This window comes from Octopus bimaculoides, chromosome 2 (assembly GCF_046866305.1).
Source record: "Octopus bimaculoides isolate indiv1 chromosome 2, ASM4686630v1, whole genome shotgun sequence".
Taxonomy (NCBI): Eukaryota; Metazoa; Mollusca; class Cephalopoda; order Octopoda; family Octopodidae; genus Octopus; species Octopus bimaculoides.
In genome coordinates this window covers 191,968,382-191,986,107 of record NC_142929.1, presented here as the reverse complement: position 1 = coordinate 191,986,107, position 17,726 = coordinate 191,968,382, and the positions used below count along the sequence as shown (strand labels likewise).

At 38.8% G+C, this 17,726-nt stretch overlaps 11 non-coding genes across 11 annotated transcripts; all 11 read right to left on the bottom strand.

Moving 5' to 3' along the window:
• Positions 1 to 235: 235 nt before the first annotated feature.
• On the bottom strand, positions 236 to 308 carry Trnar-ccu (transfer RNA arginine (anticodon CCU)). The gene has a single exon. It is a non-coding gene; the product is annotated as a tRNA-Arg (tRNA).
• A 463-nt stretch (positions 309 to 771) lies between these two features.
• Positions 772 to 844, bottom strand: Trnar-ccu (transfer RNA arginine (anticodon CCU)). Its single transcript has one exon. It is a non-coding gene; the product is annotated as a tRNA-Arg (tRNA).
• Positions 845 to 1,329: 485 nt separating this feature from the next.
• On the bottom strand, positions 1,330 to 1,402 carry Trnar-ccu (transfer RNA arginine (anticodon CCU)). Its single transcript has one exon. It is a non-coding gene; the product is annotated as a tRNA-Arg (tRNA).
• A 2,203-nt stretch (positions 1,403 to 3,605) lies between these two features.
• Trnar-ccu (transfer RNA arginine (anticodon CCU)) lies at positions 3,606 to 3,678 on the bottom strand. Its single transcript has one exon. It is a non-coding gene; the product is annotated as a tRNA-Arg (tRNA).
• A 485-nt stretch (positions 3,679 to 4,163) lies between these two features.
• On the bottom strand, positions 4,164 to 4,236 carry Trnar-ccu (transfer RNA arginine (anticodon CCU)). The gene has a single exon. It is a non-coding gene; the product is annotated as a tRNA-Arg (tRNA).
• Positions 4,237 to 6,474: 2,238 nt separating this feature from the next.
• Trnar-ccu (transfer RNA arginine (anticodon CCU)) lies at positions 6,475 to 6,547 on the bottom strand. The gene has a single exon. It is a non-coding gene; the product is annotated as a tRNA-Arg (tRNA).
• Positions 6,548 to 9,302: 2,755 nt separating this feature from the next.
• Positions 9,303 to 9,375, bottom strand: Trnar-ccu (transfer RNA arginine (anticodon CCU)). The gene has a single exon. It is a non-coding gene; the product is annotated as a tRNA-Arg (tRNA).
• Positions 9,376 to 12,091: 2,716 nt separating this feature from the next.
• On the bottom strand, positions 12,092 to 12,164 carry Trnar-ccu (transfer RNA arginine (anticodon CCU)). The gene has a single exon. It is a non-coding gene; the product is annotated as a tRNA-Arg (tRNA).
• A 718-nt stretch (positions 12,165 to 12,882) lies between these two features.
• Positions 12,883 to 12,955, bottom strand: Trnar-ccu (transfer RNA arginine (anticodon CCU)). Its single transcript has one exon. It is a non-coding gene; the product is annotated as a tRNA-Arg (tRNA).
• A 3,537-nt stretch (positions 12,956 to 16,492) lies between these two features.
• On the bottom strand, positions 16,493 to 16,565 carry Trnar-ccu (transfer RNA arginine (anticodon CCU)). Its single transcript has one exon. It is a non-coding gene; the product is annotated as a tRNA-Arg (tRNA).
• Positions 16,566 to 17,055: 490 nt separating this feature from the next.
• Trnar-ccu (transfer RNA arginine (anticodon CCU)) lies at positions 17,056 to 17,128 on the bottom strand. The gene has a single exon. It is a non-coding gene; the product is annotated as a tRNA-Arg (tRNA).
• Positions 17,129 to 17,726: the final 598 nt, after the last annotated feature.

Sequence of the window (17,726 nt, the reverse complement as noted above, 5' to 3'; positions counted from 1 at the left end):
TGGAATACCATTATGGTCACGGGAGGGAAAATTTCCTTCACAAAAGGAAAAAAAACCGACCAATTCCTTTAAGCAATCGCCTTTATTGCAGTTTATCATCTCCTTTGGAAAAATTGGATTATGGAGGAATTTGCGAAAATATGATACAGAATATTGAGTTCTATTGTATTTATGAGATAAAAATTACCAAATTTGTGAAATCACACAGAAATTAAAATATAAAAAACAAACCCGATACCTCCGACGGGACTCGAACCCGCAATTCCCGGCTTAGGAGGCCGATGCCTTATCCATTGGGCTACGGAGGCTACTTGCAAGCATAGATGTCTGTCATGCTCTTTGGTTTCAATACGGAATGGTAGCTAACTGTGATGCGACTGCGTTATTTCGACTATTGATTTCTACATTCTACTATCAAAGTGCCAGATGTGTCTGCACCATGGTCACGGTTGGATTTTACTGGCAAAGAGCAAGTAATTTGGGGAACAAAGTCTAGATAATTACATTTTGAGAACAAACATTCTTTTACAAAAGGCAACAATGGCTTAATTCCTTGTCCTTTTCTTTCTTCATAAAAGCGGAATAACTCTTCGGAATGTCAGAGTTGGGAAACGGACAAAAGAAAGATCTCACGGAAGAATATTTGATCATTTACATACAGCAGACTATGGAGGAATTTAGAAGAATATGACGCAGATTACTGAGTTCTGTTGCATTGCTGGTATGTAATTGCCCAAATTTGTGAAATCATAATATAAAAACAAAAATCAGTACCTCCGACGGGACTCGAACCCGCAATCCCCGGCTTAGGAGGCCGGTGCCTTATCCATTGGGCCACGAAGGCGACTTGACAGCAACGTCATTTGATTTGCTCTTTGATGTCAACGCAAAACGCTAACCACTCCTGACGTCATTGTGTCTCATTATTTCGACTTTTGATTTCTGCATTCTACTATCGACTGCCACAGAAACGTGTCTGCATTTGTGCGCGTGTGCCATTGCAAGCATGCGTGTGTGTGTGCGCGCGCAGACATGCGTTTGTGCGCACACAAAGGCAGAAAGTGAAAAGACGTAGGTCACTACTTCAGGATCCATTAATAACAAAAAGTACACAGCCGACACTGAATTTCCAAAACCGACGCAGAAAAGCATCACGTCACCAGAAATTTACGATTTTAATCTTTTCCACCTTATTTGAAGAAAGAACGAAATGACAATATTTGGAAACGGAAGAGCGTATTGTAAGCAGGAAAAATACATCACGTGTAATAATATAATTGACTGTTATTAATATTTCAAGAGAAAAAAAATGTTTGGATGATCGAAACACACCTCCGACGGGTCTCGAACCCGCAATCCCCGGCTTAGGAGGCCGGTGCCTTATCCGTTGGGCCACGGAGGCGACATGGTTCCTGTTCCTTTCTCTTGTATTTTAAAGTAAAAAACAAAGACACTTCCAATGCTGCTTGTATGATACTAATTAAGTATTCACTTTTAGGATAAGCACCGGTTTACATATTTTTCATGGAAAAATATCATTGAAGAATATTAATTGCTGCTAGAGACACCAGTTGGCAGGAACGTGTTGAGTTATGTAAATTGATCGATCCAATAATGTTACATTGCTAAATGTTGTGGCTATTTAAGCAATGTGTACGTGGATGGCTAATGAGTTGGATATGGTACTGAAGAAAGGGCAACAATTCTTGAAATATGCATATACACCCATTACATATTTTCTCTATCTTTGATTGCATTGTTTACTTAAACGTATTCATAAACGAAACATCGTAACTTTCAGAGCTGACTCTAAATTCTACAGAGAATCTATCTGCAGAGATACACTTAAAAATGATTGGAGAACCCCTTCCCGCAGTATATAACTGGATTATTTGATTCTGGAAGAATGGAAGCGAAAATTGACTTCGCTGGCAATGCTGAACTTTTCGATACTAAAACACAAACCATTCTGACAGATTCTGTCACTCGTCGCATTTGACGTTGTTTATCCCAAGTAAGAACTGACTATTCTTCTTGTATCCCTCATCGTCTCTCGGAGAGCTAATGATTTGTCACAAGACCAGCAGTTTTAAGGGAGGAGGGGAGATTATTACATCGACCCCCCACCCCCAGTGCTCAACTTGTACTTTATTTTACCAACTTCAAAAGGCTGAAGGTTAAAATCGACCTTGACGGGGTTTGAACTCAGAATGTAAAAATTAAAAAAAGGCAGAAGACATGTCTCTAAGCATTTTGTGCGATGCGCTGACGACTCTGCCAGTTCGTCACATCACTCCCAGCGTTCTAACGATATCATCAGATTTAATCGTATCGAGTAAACTCCTTACCTCAATACTATTGAATTCCTGCCAAAATATTATATAGTTATTATTATTATTATTATTATTATTATTATTATTATTATTATTATTATTATTATTATTCCTTCGTAATACAGCGTAGGTAAAAATGCACCGGAGTCTTTAGTCATCTGTCAAGTCACAACAAGGACCTCAGACAGATAATACTTTCCTTAAGATGTGCGCTGTGCCCAATAAGGCTGCTTTTTGCAAGACATCAATCTTGTATAAACAGTCTTGGAATTTCAATGGGATTGAGCCCAACGCTCCGATCACCACTGGTATCCCTTTTACATTATCCTCTCGCATTCCATACAGTCTTGCCATTTCCACTCTCAATTCGGAGTCCTTGGTGATTTTTTTCAATCTCACAACATTCATGTCATTTGGTATGGCTACATCAATGATCTGACAGTATTTGTCTCTCTTATTCAATATGACAATGTCCGGCTTCCCATTCTCATTCTCATTATTATTATTATTATTATTATTATTATTATTATTATTATTATAGCAATTGGATCGACTAGACCCCTCCCCCAAATTTCAGGCATTGAGCCTATAATGGAAAGGATTATTATTATTATTTTTATTAGTCTTCATTAATTTATTTTCAAATATTTCAAAGGAACTGCTGTTATCTTAACATTATGTAGTGACATAATGTTAAAATAAATGAAAAACGAAAAAAAAGTAAAGTAAGTATTCAATAAAACGTGCTTGTGACAGCATTCGAGCCTACAACCTCCGGATTAAAATTCCGGTACCTTATTCATTGAACCGCGCAGAGAACTGAACAACGAACCCCTTCTCTTCTTGTTTTGAAGTCATAGAAACACCGTCAGTTTTGACTGTGGAATCACCTAATGCTATTACGAAAGAAATGCTATTACGAAAGAAATGCTATTACGAAAGAAATGCTATTACGAAACCACCTAATTCTCTGCGCTGTTCCTCCTTCATGAGAGAGGAATAGCTATTTGGAGAGTCAGACGTTCGGAGTTAAAGTTGAGAAACGAGTGTTATAGTAAAAACTTGCGGGAATTATATTTGACGATTTATCAGCGGGTTCAGTGCGGACTTCGATCACAGTTTATCATCAACTTTTTTAAAATGAGATTATGGAGGAATCTAGAAAAAAATGATGTCGAGTACTGAGTTTTATTGGATTGCTAGAATATAAATGCCCAAATTTGTGAAATCATATGGAAATCAAAGTATAAAAAGAACAAAAAATAATATCACTACCTCCGACGGGACTCGAACCCGCAATCCCCGGCTTAGGAGGCCGGTGCCTTATCCATTGGGCCACGGAGGCGACATGACAGCAAAGTCATTTGATTTGCTCTTTGATATCAACGCAAAACGCTAACCACTCCTGACGTCATTGTGTCTCATTATTTCGACTTTTGATTTCTGCATTCTACTATCGACTGCCACAGAAACGTGTCTGCATTTGTGCGCGTGTGCCATTGCAAGCATGCGTGTGTGTGTGCGCGCGCAGACATGCGTTTGTGCGCACACAAAGGCAGAAAGTGAAAAGACGTAGGTCACTACTTCAGGATCCATTAATAACAAAAAGTACACAGCCGACACTGAATTTCCAAAACCGACGCAGAAAAGCATCACGTCACCAGAAATTTACGATTTTAATCTTTTCCACCTTATTTGAAGAAAGAACGAAATGACAATATTTGGAAACGGAAGAGCGTATTGTAAGCAGGAAAAATACATCACGTGTAATAATATAATTGACTGTTATTAATATTTCAAGAGAAAAAAAATGTTTGGATGATCGAAACACACCGCCGACGGGACTCGAACCCGCAATCCCCGGCTTAGGAGGCCGGTGCCTTATCCGTTGGGCCACGGAGGCGACATGCTTCCTGTTCCTTTCTCTTGTATTTTAAAGTAAAAAACAAAGACACTTCCAATGCTGCTTGTATGATACTAATTAAGTATTCACTTTTAGGATAAGCACCGGTTTACATATTTTTCATGGAAAAATATCATTGAAGAATATTAATTGCTGCTAGAGACACCAGTTGGCAGGAACGTGTTGAGTTATGTAAATTGATCGATCCAATAATGTTACATTGCTAAATGTTGTGGCTATTTAAGCAATGTGTACGTGGATGGCTAATGAGTTGGATATGGTACTGAAGAAAGGGCAACAATTCTTGAAATATGCATATACACCCATTACATATTTTCTCTATCTTTGATTGCATTGTTTACTTAAACGTATTCATAAACGAAACATCGTAACTTTCAGAGCTGACTCTAAATTCTACAGAGAATCTATCTGCAGAGATACACTTAAAAATGATTGGAGAACCCCTTCCCGCAGTATATAACTGGATTATTTGATTCTGGAAGAATGGAAGCGAAAATTGACTTCGCTGGCAATGCTGAACTTTTCGATACTAAAACACAAACCATTCTGACAGATTCTGTCACTCGTCGCATTTGACGTTGTTTATCCCAAGTAAGAACTGACTATTCTTCTTGTATCCCTCATCGTCTCTCGGAGAGCTAATGATTTGTCACAAGACCAGCAGTTTTAAGGGAGGAGGGGAGATTATTACATCGACCCCCCCACCCCCAGTGCTCAACTTGTACTTTATTTTACCAACTTCAAAAGGCTGAAGGTTAAAATCGACCTTGACGGGGTTTGAACTCAGAATGTAAAAATAAAAAAAAGGCAGAAGACATGTCACTAAGCATTTTGTGCGATGCGCTGACGACTCTGCCAGTTCGTCACATCACTCCCAGCGTTCTAACGATATCATCAGATTTAATCGTATCGAGTAAACTCCTTACCTCAATACTATTGAATTCCTGCCAAAATATTATATAGTTATTATTATTATTATTATTATTATTATTATTATTATTATTATTATTATTATTCTTTCGTAATACAGCGTAGGTAAAAATGCACCGGAGTCTTTAGTCATCTGTCAAGTCACAACAAGGACCTCAGACAGATAATACTTTCCTTAAGATGTGCGCTGTGCCCAATAAGGCTGCTTTTTGCAAGACATCAATCTTGTATAAACAGTCTTGGAATTTCAATGGGATTGAGCCCAACGCTCCGATCACCACTGGTATCCCTTTTACATTATCCTCTCGCATTCCATACAGTCTTGCCATTTCCACTTTCAATTCGGAGTCCTTGGTGATTTTTTTCAATCTCACAACATTCATGTCATTTGGTATGGCTACATCAATGATCTGACAGTATTTGTCTCTCTTATTCAATATGACAATGTCCGGCTTCCCATTCTCATTCTCATTATTATTATTATTATTATTATTATTATTATTATTATTATTATTATTATAGCAATGGGATCGACTAGACCCCTCCCCCAAATTTCAGGCATTGAGCCTATAATGGAAAGGATTATTATTATTATTTTTATTAGTCTTCATTAATTTATTTTCAAATATTTCAAAGGAATTGCTGTTATCTTAACGTTATGTAGTGACATAATGTTAAGATAAATGAAAAACGAAAAAAAAGTAAAGTAAGAATTCAATAAAACGTGCTTGTGACAGCATTTGAGCCTACGACCTCCGGATTAAAATTCCGGTACCTTATTCATTGAACCGCGCAGAGAACTGAACAACGAACCCCTTCTCTTCTTGTTTTGAAGTCATAGAAACACCGTCAGTTTTGATTGTGGAATCACCTAATGCTATTACGAAAGAAATGCTATTACGAAAGAAATGCTATTACGAAAGAAATGCTATTACGAAAGAAATGCTATTACGAAAGAAATGCTATTACGAAACCACCTAATTCTCTGCGCTGTTCCTCCTTCATGAGAGAGGAATAGCTATTTGGAGAGTCAGACGTTCGGAGTTAAAGTTGAGAAACGGGTGTTATAGTAAAAACTTGAGGGAATTATATTTGACGATTTATCAGCGGGTTCAGTGCGGACTTCGATCACAGTTTATCATCAACTTTTTAAAAATGAGATCATGGAGGAATCTAGAAAAAAATGATGTCGAGTACTGAGTTTTATTGGATTGCTAGAATATAAATGCCCAAATTTGTGAAATCATATGGAAATCAAAGTATAAAAAGAACAAAAAATAATATCACTACCTCCGACGGGACTCGAACCCGCAATCCCCGGCTTAGGAGGCCGGTGCCTTATCCATTGGGCCACGGAGGCGACTTGACAGCAACGTCATTTGATTTGCTCTTTGATGTCAACGCAAAACGCTAACCACTCCTGACGTCATTGTGTCTCATTATTTCGACTTTTGATTTCTGCATTCTACTATCGACTGCCACAGAAACGTGTCTGCATTTGTGCGCGTGTGCCATTGCAAGCATGCGTGTGTGTGTGCGCGTGCAGACATGCGTTTGTGCGCACACAAAGGCAGAAAGTGAAAAGACGTAGGTCACTACTTCAGGATCCATTAATAACAAAAAGTACACAGCCGACACTGAATTTCCAAAACCGACGCAGAAAAGCATCACGTCACCAGAAATTTACGATTTTAATCTTTTCCACCTTATTTGAAGAAAGAACGAAATTACAATATTTGGAAACGGAAGAGCGTATTGTAAGCAGGAAAAATACATCACGTGTAATAATATAATTGACTGTTATTAATATTTCAAGAGAAGAAAAAATATTTGGATGATCGAAACACACCTCCGACGGGACTCGAATCCGCAATCCCCGGATCAGGAGGCCGGTGCCTTATCCGTTGGGCCACGGAGGCGACATGCAGCCTGTTCCTTTCTCTTGTATTTTAAAGTAAAAAACAAAGACACTTCCAATGCTGCTTGTATGATACTAATTAAGTATTCACTTTTAGGATAAGCACCGGTTTACATATTTTTCATGGAAAAATATCATTGAAGAATATTAATTGCTGCTAGAGACACCAGTTGGCAGGAACGTGTTGAGTTATGTAAATTGATCGATCCAATAATGTTACATTGCTAAATGTTGTGGCTATTTAAGCAATGTGTACGTGGATGGCTAATGAGTTGGATATGGTACTGAAGAAAGGGCAACAATTCTTGAAATATGCATATACACCCATTACATATTTTCTCTATCTTTGATTGCATTGTTTACTTAAACGTATTCATAAACGAAACATCGTAACTTTCAGAGCTGACTCTAAATTCTACAGAGAATCTATCTGCAGAGATACACTTAAAAATGATTGGAGAACCCCTTCCCGCAGTATATAACTGGATTATTTGATTCTGGAAGAATGGAAGCGAAAATTGACTTCGCTGGCAATGCTGAACTTTTCGATACTAAAACACAAACCATTCTGACAGATTCTGTCACTCGTCGCATTTGACGTTGTTTATCCCAAGTAAGAACTGACTATTCTTCTTGTATCCCTCATCGTCTCTCGGAGAGCTAATGATTTGTCACAAGACCAGCAGTTTTAAGGGAGGAGGGGAGATTATTACATCGACCACCCCACCCCCAGTGCTCAACTTGTACTTTATTTTACCAACTTCAAAAGGCTGAAGGTTAAAATCGACCTTGACGGGGTTTGAACTCAGAATGTAAAAATAAAAAAAAAGGCAGAAGACATGTCACAAAGCATTTTGTGCGATGCGCTGACGACTCTGCCAGTTCGTCACATCACTCCCAGCGTTCTAACGATATCATCAGATTTAATCGTATCGAGTAAACTCCTTACCTCAATACTATTGAATTCCTGCCAAAATATTATATAGTTATTATTATTATTATTATTATTATTATTATTATTATTATTATTATTATTATTATTCCTTCGTAATACAGCGTAGGTAAAAATGCACCGGAGTCTTTAGTCATCTGTCAAGTCACAACAAGGACCTCAGACAGATAATACTTTCCTTAAGATGTGCGCTGTGCCCAATAAGGCTGCTTTTTGCAAGACATCAATCTTGTATAAACAGTCTTGGAATTTCAATGGGATTGAGCCCAACGCTCCGATCACCACTGGTATCCCTTTTACATTATCCTCTCGCATTCCATACAGTCTTGCCATTTCCACTCTCAATTCGGAGTCCTTGGTGATTTTTTTCAATCTCACAACATTCATGTCATTTGGTATGGCTACATCAATGATCTGACAGTATTTGTCTCTCTTATTCAATATGACAATGTCCGGCTTCCCATTCTCATTCTCATTATTATTATTATTATTATTATTATTATTATTATTATAGCAATGGGATCGACTAGACCCCTCCCCCAAATTTCAGGCATTGAGCCTATAATGGAAAGGATTATTATTATTATTTTTATTAGTCTTCATTAATTTATTTTCAAATATTTCAAAGAAATTGCTTTTATCTTAACGTTATGTAGTGACATAATGTTAAGATAAATGAAAAACGAAAAAAAAGTAAAGTAAGAATTCAATAAAACGTGCTTGTGACAGCATTCGAGCCTACGACCTCCGGATTAAAATTCCGGTACCTTATTCATTGAACCGCGCAGAGAACTGAACAACGAACGCCTTCTCTTCTTGTTTTGAAGTCATAGAAACACCGTCAGTTTTGACTGTGGAATCACCTAATGCTATTACGAAAGAAATGCTATTACGAAAGAAATGCTATTACGAAAGAAATGCTATTACGAAACCACCTAATTCTCTGCGCTGTTCCTCCTTCATGAGAGAGGAATAGCTATTTGGAGAGTCAGACGTTCGGAGTTAAAGTTGAGAAACGGGTGTTATAGTAAAAACTTGAGGGAATTATATTTGACGATTTATCAGCGGGTTCAGTGCGGACTTCGATCACAGTTTATCATCAACTTTTTAAAAATGAGATCATGGAGGAATCTAGAAAAAAATGATGTCGAGTACTGAGTTTTATTGGATTGCTAGAATATAAATGCCCAAATTTGTGAAATCATATGGAAATCAAAGTATAAAAAGAACAAAAAATAATATCACTACCTCCGACGGGACTCGAACCCGCAATCCCCGGCTTAGGAGGCCGGTGCCTTATCCATTGGGCCACGGAGGCGACTTGCTGTAAGCACATCTTGTGTTACTCTTTGATGTCAACATAGAAAAGTAAGTAATCTGACGTCACTGCGTTAATTATTTCTACTATCGATTTCTACATTCTACTATCAAACATCCAGTTATAACGGTTGTGTTGCGTGTGTATGTTCTAGCGAGTGGATATGTATGTGTGCGTGTGTGTGTATGTGTGTGTGTGTGTGTGTGTGTATATGTGTATGTATGTGTGTGTGTGTGTGTATGTGTGTGTACATAGAGACAGGCAGACAGAGAGGGGAGGGGGTCAGTTTCCTACTTCAGCGTCTATTTTCAACGAAAATAAAATTCTAACAGAATTTTGAAAAACGACGAAATGCCTGTTTCTGCATATGCGATGTTAGAAGAGAGAGAGAGAGAGAGAGAGAGAGAGAGAGAGAGAATGAATGTGTGCGTGTGTGTGTGTGTGCGTGTGTGTGTGTGTGCGCGCGCGCTTTTCTACAAAATAAGGAAAGAACTGGAAAAAAGCACTTCCGATGCTATGGGGCCTTCAGTATAATCTGAGATGTTTCATGTGGCTTCTTCCCAAATCACCCAAAATAAACTACCCCCTTTATTAGGTGGGGGGGGGGGGGGAATTCTATCTATTTGTTTGTTTGTTCAACTTAATTCTATTTCTTAGACATTTTGTTATATTCTTCTTGTTATTGTTCTCGTTTTAGTCGATTTCGATCCCGGTTTTCTTCCGTCTTTCAACGTCTTCGGCCCTTCTGACCAGTTAAAAGAAAGTGAAGGAGCTGCTGTTCTTGAGTAAATTTAATCTTTTCTGCTCTGGGCACAAGGCCCGAAATTTCTGGGGAGGGGGCCAGTCGATCAGGTCCACTCCAGTACGCAACTGGTACTTAATTTATCGACCCGAAAGGAAGAAAGGCAAAGTCGACCTCGACAGAATTTGAGCTCAGAACGTAAAGACAGACGAAATATCGCTTAGTATTTCGCCCGGCGTGCTAAAGATTCTGTCAGGTTGCCGCCTGCCTGAGTAAATTTAATGAAAGGTGTGCCAAAATGACAAAAATCGCCAGAACGGGCAGCACCGATCTAGATATAGGCCTGTAAGTTGACCCACAAGAATTAGGGAGGGCACTTGGCTTTGGTAATCAGAAAGATGTTGGATGGCAGAGTTCTTCCATTGCTCTGAGAGGGCCTCTTGTACCAGGAGAACCACTTCTTCTATTCATACTGATATATGATATATATATATACTTTTCTTTTGTTAATATTGTATGTCGTGTATATTTTCTACATACATTCCATTCTATATAAATCCCTTGTTTTTATGTGTTTTTGCATCGTTCCCCGTCGCCCTAGTGGCAAATAAGAGAAATTATTATTGTTACTGTGGTTCACCGAGAAAGGGACGATGGGCTTCGGCTTATGTCTGGTGTTCAATGTCGTGGAGACGCAATGGCCCAGCAGTTAGGGCAGCGGATTCGCGGTTGTAGGATTCGCGGTTTCGATTCCCAGCCGGGAGTTGTGAGTGTTTATTGAGCGAAAACACCTAAAGCTCCACGAGGCTAGGACAGGGGGTGGGGTGGCAAACAACTTTCTCTCACTCTTTCTTCCTGTTTCTGTTGTACCTGTATTTCAAAGGATTCAGCCTTGTCACATTGTGTGTCACACTGAATATCCCCGAGAACTACGTTAAGGGTACAAGTGTCTTTGGAGTGCTCTGCCACTTACACGTTATTTTCATGAGCAGGCTGTTCCGTTGATCGGATCAACTGGAACCCTCGGCGTCGTAACCGACGGAGTGCTATGAAGGAGGTGTTCAATGTAATCCTGGATTTTGGGGTTCCTTGAGTGGCCCTAGCTGGAGTTTCTCTTACACCAGGAGGGCCGCATCATTCATGTTATCACATACTTTGTAGATACTGTGTAGACTTTTATCGCATTTCACTGTAGTTTCCATTTCTTCTTCACCATCAGCTATGTAAATCCCTTCACAAATTGTTGTCTGTCCCTGTGATGCCCCCCACCCCTCATCTGTGCTTCTGTGTCTAATAAAAGAAATTATTATTGTTGTTGTTGTTGTGATGGTGGTGGTGGTGGTGGGGAATGCTGGCAGAATCGCTGGCATTCCGGACAAAATGCTTAGCTGCATTTCGTCCGCTTTACGTTCTGAACTAATTCCACCGAGATCGACTTTGCCCTTCATCCTTTCCAGGTTCATGAGATAAGTACCAGCTGAGCATTGTGGTCGATATAATCGACTACACCCTTCCTCCCAAAACCTGAGGCTTTGCGCCTATCGTAGAAATTGTTGTTGGTGGTGTTGTTGTTGCTGCTACTGCTCAAAATTTTACTTTAGATACAGAAATATAAATTATTAAATGTAAAATCATTCTGGGCTTCAAAAATCAAACACTGTAAATTGCCAAAAAGAGGACAAATGGTATACCTTTTTTTCCGGAACTTGAATCTCTGATAAATTATTCTAATAAAATGAAGCAGGAATTGTAGACGGAAAGAAAAACAAAACATGTATACATACATACATACATACATACACGCGCGCAGAGAGTGTATGGAAAAGAAACAGGGAGAAGTGAAATGATTGAATTACAAAGATGAGATATTTATGTGTGTATGTGTGTGGGTGTGTAAATGTGATTGTGCGTGTGTGTGTATTCTCTCTCATATCAAGAAAAAAAAGATTTAAGTAAAAAGAAGACGTTAAATCATACCTCCGACGGGACTCGAACCCGCAATCCCCGGCTTAGGAGGCCGGTGCCTTATCCATTGGGCCACGAAGGCAACTGCACGCGCTGTTGCTTTTCTTATACTTTAAACTAAAAAAAGCACAGGCCGTGCTGATTAATTGCTGCTGATTAATTGCATTAAGTATTATTTACTTTTACGTTGAAACATTTCCGAACTAAATCGTTTAATGAACATTACAAGAATAGGATTTTATCTTTTGTCTTTTTACTTCTAACAGTCATTAAACTGCGGCCACGCTGGGGCACCTCCTTTTACTCGAACAGACATCGGTCTGTTTTGCTAAATTACGGGGATGTAAATACACCAACGCCGGTTATCAGATGTTGCTGGGGGACAAATGCATGCACTAAGACAAACACAGACTCACACAAACATGTACATATACGACGGGCTTTTTCCAGTTTCCTTCTGCCAAATCCACTCACAAGGCTCTAGTTGGCTCGAGGCAATAAATAGTAGAAGCCACACGCAGTCGGACCGAATCCGGAACCATGTGGTTGGGAAGCAAGTTTCTTAGCACATATTCACGCCTGCGCGTATTGTTGGGAAAATGCCACAAACGGTTGGTAGCCAGACTGTGTAGTACACCGAGCGTTCTAGTCCAAGCTGTGACGTATGGTTACGTTTATATTCTTTGATTATCTCGGAATGGAGATAACCACAACCAAAATAAATACAACGAGTGAAGTTAGTCAACAGAGATAGAAACTGTTTAAGAAAGAGGCTGAGAAAAAAGAAAGAAAAGAAACTTTACCTCCGACGGGACTCGAACCCGCAATCCCCGGCTTAGGAGGCCGGTGCCTTATCCATTGGGCCACGGAGGCTTCTGTGTAAGCCATCCTTGTCTTTGTATTTAACATTAATGTTAAATAAGTTAAATTAAGAGGTATAATTGATTTGTAACTAAGAGACGGGATCGGTTGTCATGGATCGTTTAGTTCAATGGTGTAGAGCGCTCAGCTGGAATTTAAGAGATACAGAGTTCCATTCTCTGTAGCGGCTGCTTGCCCTCTTCCCCCACCCCCGTCTATGAAGGTGTTTTACCCGATTCTTTTATTTGTTTTCGCGGACCTTTGTGGTTTTCGTCACTGTTTACAGTTTTGTTTCAATTATTTTCAAATTTGGTAAATGGATTAAGTTTTGTAAACTGATTATAAAAATGAAATTCATTTTCCCTATAAAACCATAATTAAGAAGTTATTAAAATTTTCAAAATTTGAGTATTTTAGCCAATCAGAAGCGAGTATTTTAGATATCACCGTGGCGAAAAAGTCTGTTTCTATAGTAACCAAAGATGTTGCGAATGCGCACACGGACTGCTATCTCTAGCAACTCCTGTTGGTCTGTTCGTTGTTCTTAAATATTTAATTTGCTCAGGAATGTTTTAATGTTAATTTTGCTCGTGTATATTTTAATGTTTTGATTGTTATTTCTAGCAACTCCTGTTGGTTTGTTCGTAGCTTTTAAATATTTAATTTGATCGCAAATGTTTTCCTGCTTTTCACTGTTTGCTGTAGCTAGTTTACAGTTTTGATATGCCGATATCCCCCCACCACACCCTGATTATGTAAGAGGCAACGAATGCGCTGTTTTCTGATTAGCTGAAAATTCTGAGAGCTTTCAAACTTTGAACACCTGTAACATTTTCGCAAAGTTTTTCTGGAATAAATGAATAACAAATCCGGATTCAGCGTTAAAAATTATATCTATATGATGCATTACGAAATTTTTTAAAAGATAATTGTAAACCGTGACGAAAACCACAAAGATCCGTTTTCACAGCAATTCTTCTGCGTTCGAGACATACATCGAGATATCCGTCGTTTCGAAAATAAGTACCAGTGGATGTGACTTTAAAACATAAACAATTAACTCCAAATTATTCTGGTAAAGTATGAAAAAAAAAACCCAGAAAATTTTTGCTGTTTACTTTAAAAGAAAAAAGATGGAAAAATGTGACAATTACAACCAAGTATTCTTTCTTGCCTCAGTGAGAAAAAAAAAAAACAAAGAAAGGATTTTATAGAATGACGTTTCATCTCCGACGGAGACTCGAACCCGCATTACCCGGCTTATGAGGCCGTTGCCTTATCCACTGGGCCATGGAGGATTCTGAATTAACCGTCCTTGTCTTTATATTTAACGTTGATGTTATTTATGTATATATATTAATTTAAGAATTATAATTAACTTGTAACTAAGAGACGGGTTCGGTTGTCAAGGATCGTTTGACTCAGTTGAGTAGAGCGCTCAGCTGGAATTTAAGTGATGCAGAGTTCGATTCTGTGTAGCGCCAAATTAGCCTCTTTTTCTCGATTCTCTAATCTGTTTCTGCAACTATTCTGCGTTTGGGATTTCCGTCGTTTCTAAAATGTTAATTGTTATTTCGATTCACAAGTTTCTTGATAATCTTTGGTTTAGAGTGAAACGTATCTGCCCGATTGATAATGAAAGTAAAACAACCCAGAAAAATACAAAAATAGATTTTGGTGCCATCAATAAGTAAAACGAATATGGAAATGCTTAAATGTCATTATTACAGTTGACTTTGTCTTTAAAGATATAATTAACTTGAAGCTAAAAGACAGGGCCGACAAAACAAGTACCAGTTGGACGCTGGGGTCGATATAATCGACTTAGCCCTTGGGCCTTGTTCCAAAATATGACACCATTTTTATAGATTTTTTATCGTTACGTTCTGAGTTCAAGTTCCACCGAGGTCCAGTTTGCCTTTCATCCTTATAAGTACCAGTTGGGCCCTGGGGTCGATGTAATTGCTTATCCCCTTCCGCAAAGAACTGCTGGCCGTGTACCGAAATTTGAAACTATTATCACAGATTTCTTTAAGGTAGCGTGCTTGCAGAATCGTTAGCGTTTCGGACAAAATGTATAAAGACATTTATTCCGGCTTTTTATATTCTGAGTTCAAATACTGCCCAGGTCGACTTTGCCTTTCATTCTTTTGGAGTCGATGAAATAAGTACCAGTTGCGAACTGGGGTCGTTATCATCGGTTGCCCCACCCCCACCCCCACAGACACATACGCAATTTCAGGTGTTGTGTCTACAGTAGAAAGGATTATATTTTACTTATTTCAGTCACTAAACTGCAGCCATACTGGAGCACCGACTTGAAGAATTGTCTCGTGATTTGAACCAAAAATATTGGTTTCAAAATTCCGCACAGGGTCAACAATTTTACTTCAACCTCAGTATTCAACTGGTATGTATTTTATTCACCCGGGAAGGATGAAAAGCAAAGGCGACCTGGCCGAAATTTCCACTCCTAACGGAACGACGGACGAAATGCTGCTAAGCATTTTGTCTGGCGCAATAACGATTCTGCCAGTTCGCTGCCTTATTTGAACCAGGAATATTGGTTTGAAATTTTGGCACAATGTTAGCAATTTCAGGAAGGTGGGTAAGCCGGTCACATCCAGCCCTAATAACTGGTACTTGCTTTATCGATCCCAAAACTTTGAACCAGAAATATTGGCAGATGAAATCAAACACTAAAAGAGATCTAATCCAAAACGATGTTATCATATTCCGGATTGTTAGCTCACAAAAGTCTAAAGATTTATTGAGATTTATAATTAAAGATTTATTGAGATTTATAATTAAAGATTTATTGAGATTTATAATTGATAGAATCAACACATTTCAGATGAGTGATGCATCTTGTATTTTATAATTTGTGGTTGGAGGAAGAAAAAACTTCAGTACTGAGCAGACATATGTAGAGCAAGTAGAAGGAAGGAAATTAAATATTGTTTGACATGTTCCGATTGGTATAATCGGTAGAGCGTCTGATAAAATGCTTTGTGGCATATATTTGCAAACTCGGCGTTCTGAGTTCAAATTCTGCCGTGATTAGCTTCACCTTTCAGAGTCAATAAATAAGAACCATTCCTGAGTGGTTCGTTGACCGAACTGTAAACTCGTATATGATCGAATATTTTGCGGTATTTGTTCCAGCTCATTATTTTCTGGGTTCAAATCCCACCGTGGTTTGCTAAGGTGGTGGTAGTGTTAACCTATCGCTCTCCATACCACCTCTACCTTGCATAATGTTTACCAGAAATGGGCCAGGCTTCCGGTCTGACGATACTTTCTTCATTCACTCCTCCAATATGTCTTGGAGACCCTCTCTCCTGACTAACAGACTTCAAAAAATAAACAATTAACTCCAAATTACACTGCTAAAGGATGAAGAAATGACCACAGAAAATGATTGCTATCTAATTTAAAAGAAAAGTGGTTAAAAAAGATGTAGGAGGCAGTTCCAACCAAGTATGCTTTCCTGCCCCCACCTCATTGAGAAAAAAACAAAGAAAAAATTCATCTTACAGAACGATTCTTTACCTCCGACGGGACTCGAACCCGCAATCCCCGGCTTAGGAGGCCGGTGCCTTATCCATTGGGCCACGGGGGCTACTGAATCAGTCACCCTTGTCTTTATATTTAATGTTAATCTTATATATATTAATTTAAGAGTTATAATTAGCTTGTAACTAAGGGACGGGATTGGTTGTCAAGGTTCGTTCAGTTCAATTGAGGAGAGCGCTCAGCTGGAATTTAAGAGATACAGAGTTCCATTCTCTGTAGCGGCTGCTTGCCCTCTTCCCCCACCCCCGTCTATGGAAGCATTTTACCCGATTTTTTGTTTCTTACGTTCGAGATTTCTCTTGAAACATATAACACACACATACATACACACGCGCGCGCAGTAAGCACACTCACACACACACACACACACACACACCAAGAGAGTGGATGGAAAAGAAACAGGGAGATGAGTGAATTATAAAGATGAGATATTTATGTGTATGTGTGTGTGTAAGTGTGAGTGTGTGTGCGTGCATGTGTGTATTCTCTCATATATCAAGAAAAAAAGATTTAAGTAAAGCAAAATTGTCAAATCATACCTCCGACGGGACTCGAACCCGCAATCCCCGGCTTAGGAGGCCGGTGCCGTATCCATTGGGCTACGGAGGCTAATGCATTTTCGCGTCTCTTTAGTTTTAATGTCAATGTAACATATATTGATTGTAGCATGATAATGAACTGGAATGTAATTATTGCTTCGGTTTAAACGTTTCTTAAGTAAATTAACCGTTTAACGTTTCTTAATTAGATTGATTGTTTTATATCATTCGTAAATTGTAAAAATTCTTTTTCTCCTGGTTTTACACTCCAGGTTTGACCCCGGTCTGGTGCCAATTAACTCTCCAGGCTTGACCCCGGTCTGGTGCTAATTTCCTTTATCTACGTTACATGAAAAATGAATGAGAGTATCGACCGTCTGTATACAGGGTGCAGCAAAACTCTTATACAATATTTTACAGATTGACAAACGCTTTAACCACAAATGCACGGAGTGCACTCGTCCAAACCTTGATGCTAACTATGGGAAATAAAAAAAAGACAAACGATAGAACATTAGTTATATGAAGATATTATTATCGTCTGCTTCACTTCATTATCGTCTGCTTTACCTTCACCAGCACCGTAAGATTCTTCAGTAACACCCTTTACAGCATAAATTGATCAAAACTTCGTGTCGATTGTCTGTGGACATTACGAACTGATAAAG